We start from the raw sequence: 6000 nt of genomic DNA, 5'->3' as shown, positions 1-6000 counted from the left end.
GGTAGAGCCAGAAAAGATTGAAATAAAGGGCTTCATATTGATCTTCGCTTCCTTGTCATTGCATTGTATTGTTCTTGACATTATTTCAGGATGAAAGAATTTACATAGCACCTTCTGTGCTTGAATGTGTCAAACATTGATGAAGACACATACATATAGGTCATTGTTTGATGCTCTACATAGAAACCTCACCGCATCAACCTTCAAAAGAGCGACACTCTGGCGTAGCCTTAGAACAACACATGGGGATAGTGGTGCCATGAATAACCAAGGATGATATCGCAAGCCTTCTTGAGGGCCCCTCAATGTCAAGGGCGCTGGTCCACGATTGCTTGACATGTTTCTCGGTGATGTTTGAGACGTCGTTCACTATGCTGATGCATGATGGCAAGTCGGTAGTACAAACAATCAATGTCAATGCAAACAATGGCAATGAGAACCACGCCATACTACTGAATGACTGGACCTGCCCTGCAATAATTGCTCCTCTGCGGTCTCTTAAAGCAACGAAAAGGGATTATGCCAACTTGGCCAACAAAGAAGAGCTGGACGCCAACATTGTTGAAATTGCATCCAGTACACAATGCATTTGTGATGGATGTGCATATCAATTGAAGAAACATAGGACACCGAAGTTTTACCTGGGGAACATGTTAATGTCTGTACAAACAAAATACATGTCCGCAAAATTTATTACCCCGGTTCATATCTGAGAATGCAACAATCCTTGTGGCGATCAAGCGAAGGCTTCAATATACGCATAACTACATGAGCAACCTAGTTCGTCCAATGGCAACAATGTACGCAATGCAGGAACTCCTTCCCACACCCCTCTACGAATAGAACAATGTCAGCTGATGAACCCACACTAGGTTGATCACATTTCCAAGTTGCGATAAGATGAAAGTACCATCGAGGGCGCCCTATAACAGAGGAGAAATTGCCTTCGCACAATGATATTCAAACACACTCTGGTACATGGCATATACACAAGCTAGCAAGTTGTTGACTTTCAAGACAAGTCAATCATTGTCACTCTATCTAAAGGGTTCCCACCACTTAGCAAATTCAGGAACAAACATTGCGAGGAAATGGCATTTCTGACATTGTTTAATGGCTACCCATGTGCATACAGTATCCTAGACTATACCAGTTACCAGAAGATTGCGAAGTGGGGGATGACAAACCAACACAAGCACTTCGCGGCCTATGTAGACAATTTGTTCTTCAAAACAATGATGATTTTAGTTCGATAGGTGATGTCATCCACGTGGGTTCGTATGCGTAAGGGACAATTGAGGGGCAGATCATTGCAAGAAAAAGATGCTCTTCTCAACACGAACATTGAGAGGCTCTTGCAATCTAAGATTGGCTATCGTGACTTCACATGCTTGCGCACTTCCGCAGACTATAAACAACGTTTGAAAAAAAACCTCTTCGCAATGTTAAGGGAGCTTGGTCCTCCCACTTTCACACTCAAAATAATCTGCGAAACTTGATCCAATCTGACCATATAACAACTACTCGTTACTATGTCCACGGGTTCCAAAGCACTCAAATCTTTATTGAAGAAAAACCACTCCATACTGGGTCCCCTCATGGACTACTTCTTTGTGACGGAGTCTAGAATAGAGGTAACCAGCACAACCACAGGCTGTTGTGGTGTGAAGGGGCACCAACCTTAGGGTCTACCATTGCCGCCACCGCAAACTGACATCATGGCCTACATTCACTGATACATCACGACAAACCAATCTCAGTTTGATCTACCGAAAAAAGAAATACAGACCCACAAGCATAGGAAAACATGCAAAAGACAAGGCAAGGCTTGCAAGTTCAGGTTCCCATGCCCCCCCATGACCAAACCCATATCCTCTATCCATTGCTAGATTAGGCTCGATAAGGCAAATCTCAAGAACATTTCCAAGTTCCTAGTAGAAGAAGCCACAATGACACTTGATTGTGATACATTCTTACAACAAATCAGGCTATCCCAAGAGGAGTACATTGTTGTGTTACAAAGCAGCATTTCACAACCAATAGTTTTCTTGAGAAGAAATCCAAAGGATTTATACACAAGTAACTTCAACCCAACTATATCTAGACTTTGGGGGGCTTAAATAGACATTCAATTCGTCTTGAACCCCCATACAATAGCATCTTACTGCACATCATACATGACAAAAACAGATAAGGAAACTATTGAGGTTGTGAAGCAAGTTGCCCCTACAAGCCTAAGCAATGACACCCAGCGAACGAGCGCACACGAAACGTCGAAAATGCAATTCTTAACACATAGCACATTAGTGCACAGCAAGCTGCTTACCTTTTTCTATCGTTACCATTGACAAGCGCGAGCAAGGATTTCTATTACGTCAACACGAGCCCAGCAGAGGAGCGTACACTATTGCTAAAGAGACTATCCCAACTTGAGATACTGGACTCGAGCAGAACTGACATCTTTTTTAATGATATATTTAAAAAAATGCATGGAGTGTAGCCTATCGTATGAGCATGTTCGCATGTTTGCAAGTGGGAACACAATACCTGAGAAACAAAAGCGTGCAAGGAGATGAGGGAAAATTATTTGCTTCAATAACTACAACAAAGCAAAGGATTTTGAGAACCATTTTAGGAAGCTCCGCTTGCTATACCTACCATTCAAAGACAGAGAGCACTTCCTCTTTGATGAACTCCCCACATGGCATGACATGTACCACCTGCATATGGAAGAGGTTGAAGCAAACCGTGCTCTATTTGACAAGACCTTCACTTACCCAGCTTTGCTTAAAAAGTCCTAGTTCGGTTCTGCCTCCACCTATAGCAGCAACTCTACTGCCACTATGCAGGGGGAATGATTCGACCTGGCTTTGGAGATGAACATGCACCATAGAACCAAGCCAGCGCATGATCAACTACAGAATCATGCCAAACACTAAGTACGATGGGCTAGTTCGAAAGATGAACTTCGAGCAACGTGTGATCCTAAAAGACATCATGCTCAAGAAAGTTACAGCATCTCAAACACATTTTCATAATTTCCTCTCTAGAGAGGCAGGGACAAGTAAATCCTTCACGTTTTTGCTTCTGGTGCAGCGTTACTATGCTTTTACATGCACGATGAAACTTCAGACATTGAGTTGCCCAAGGTGATGCTACTCACTTACACAGGAAGAGATGCGCATGCAGTTGGGGTATGACTTTGCACTCGGTGCTCCACCTGCCCCTATTCTCATCGATTTACATAGCATTGTCAGCATCGAAACTACAGACTTTGTCTGAAAGATACAAGGAGGTGCATCTACTAGTAATAGACGAGATCTGCCTTGTTGGACTGAACATCTTCATTGTGGTGGACTCATAAATGTGAGAGATACAACATAATCATGACCAGCCATTCGGCGAGGTTGACCACCTGCTTTGCGGAGACCTATGCTAGGCAAGTCTCATGAAGGACTCATGGGTGTTCCTTGATGAAAGATTTGCCAGTTCGGCTATATGCTTGGTTCATATTGGAAATCAAAACTTCTCTGCTACAAGCTTCATACACCAATGCGACAAAACAATCCAACGTCCTTTGCCTTGCTCAACAAGATCAGAGTTGGGGCTTAGTCTGATGAAGATCTATGATTCCTCAATGATCTAGCAGAACCATCGCATAAGCATAGCATCCCTCATCTCTTTTACACAAATGCTTCTAAAGATGCCCATAATGAGTATGTATTTAACAATTTGCAGATGCATGCACACATTTTGAAGGCAAAAGACATAAGGCACAGGTCACACAGAAAATCTATTAAGATCCTGACAGACTCCACGATGACAGGCAAGCTGCACAGTGAGCTACGACTAAAACCAGGTGTGATCAAGGAGATTTGCTCAGGGAACTTGCACATAGCCAATGGGATAGTCAATGGTACAGATGAGATCTTCATGGGGGTAGCCACACAAAATCTAAACCATACGTGGTATGGGTCAAATTCAAGGAACAGAGCACTTGGATGTAGACACATTTGGAAAATAAGTAGCTCTACAAATAGACACACGTAGAAATTGGACTCCAATCCTTCAAGTCATTTGTGAGTTCTAGATTGGGAAAAACCACTTGAACACAATCTCGTGCAAGCAATTCCCCATCCAGCCTGCAATTGCCAGAACCGTGCATCAATCACAAGGGTTGACCATGGAAGCACTTGCATGTAATCCTCCCAACATATGCACACATGGGCTGGCCTATATTGCTCTCTTGCGTATATGTGACTTGTCCATCCTATTCCTCTTGTCAATACTGGAACATAGACATATCAAAGTTGACCCGATGGTGCAAGAAGAAATCTCACGATTGGGGGCTTCTTGTTGGTGGCCATTCGAACAAAGCAGCATCACGATCAAGAATGACGAAAGCGATACCTTGCAAAGCCTTAACACACGCTCACTTTCTCATCTTAGTTAGGACACTCGCAGCTCAGAGAGCATGCTTGGTGCAACCGTGCTATGCCTGCAAGAAACACTTACCAACCGTGGCACTCCACAAGACCTACCAACACTAGTACCAATTCACATGCATGCTGGTGTCGGGATTGCAACATATTACAAACAAGATGTCTAGCTTCTCTACCATCAACAAACTTATAATGTGGGTTCCCAATGCCTTCTAACCATGTTTCGGCACCCTGATCGTGGCGAGCTCGCAATCATCTACTTGTACAAGTAAAAAACAACGATGTGGCTTTAACAGCTACAAAATTTGTTTGATCTCATGCTGGCCTCAACTCCCGACTTATGCTCTTGGCGACTTCAACATCTATTTCTATTGTCGCTCACCCAACATGGATAGACGCAAGACTTCATGCTGCATCACAACATGAGGCAACTCGTCGACACACCAACAATAATCTACTGATCGACAATTGATCATGTCTGGACCAACACTAGAGCACCCAAAACAAAAATAGTAAGAAGGTTCGTACTGGTCAAACCACTTGCTCATTTGTACAATTATATCTTCCACGATATGACATGAAAGCTCAAGCAAACACTGTCAGGCAAGCCGAGAACTACAAGCCGGGAACATAAGGGTGGACAATGTAATCACTTCCCTTGGGTCCTTCGAACACATGAGCGCTTGTGCTGGCCTTTATTGCTCTCTAACATAGGCATGACCATTCAAACATTTTCAAACTGCCGAGATTAGAAAAATTAATCCGATGCTACGTGAAGAAACGTCACGATCAATATTTACTCGATAGCAAAAGAAAATTAACCCGACGTTGCATGAAGAAACTCACGCTCGATATTTATTTTCTAGTGGGAATTTCCAACAAAGAAAACTTGCAGGAGAGGAAATAGTAAAACTGTATCCTTGCGAACACTTGACACACGATCACTATCTCTTCATGCACTCGACATCAACGGCTCCAACCACCCCATCCTCAATGCAACTATACTACCCTTGTAAGAAAAGACACCCCACACTGCGGACACCGCTTACCTTCCAAGTGTAACAAGCAGAGATTAGATCCCAAAATCTACCTATTAGTAGAAATACGGTATCTTCATGAATGCATTCAGAACTTCCAAAAGAGAACACATCAACTCAAGATTGAATGCAATAGAGATAGTCGATTAAAGTAAACAACTACATATTTCTTGTATTGCAAATGCTTCCGTAACAATAGCATATAAAGTAGGCATGAAAAACTTTAAAAGCTTGAAGTATTTCTTCTGGTTGTACCAACTCCTCTTGAAAGTCTTCCTTCAGCTCGACACGACCGCTACTTTGATTACTTGGCCTTGGTGCACAAACAAAAGCTTCGAAAAAATTTCTACCAAATTAGTACCCTGAAGTGTTGCTGATGTCACATGGGACTATTGTTGGAACTACAATAGTTAATTAGGGGAGAATTGGGGTCTCAGTGTTTCCTAATTTCAAGGGATTAGTAAGGTATTTGAGGTGCACCAATGGGAGTGCTCCTTTTTGTGGGGCAATGCCATGTTGAG

The sequence above is a fragment of the Dipteris shenzhenensis genome, chromosome 5 (assembly GCF_047967505.1).
Source record: "Dipteris shenzhenensis isolate YYH24624 ecotype China chromosome 5, Dip_SZ_1.0, whole genome shotgun sequence".
NCBI lineage: Eukaryota > Viridiplantae > Streptophyta > Polypodiopsida > Gleicheniales > Dipteridaceae > Dipteris > Dipteris shenzhenensis.
This window is presented reverse-complemented; position numbering follows the sequence as displayed.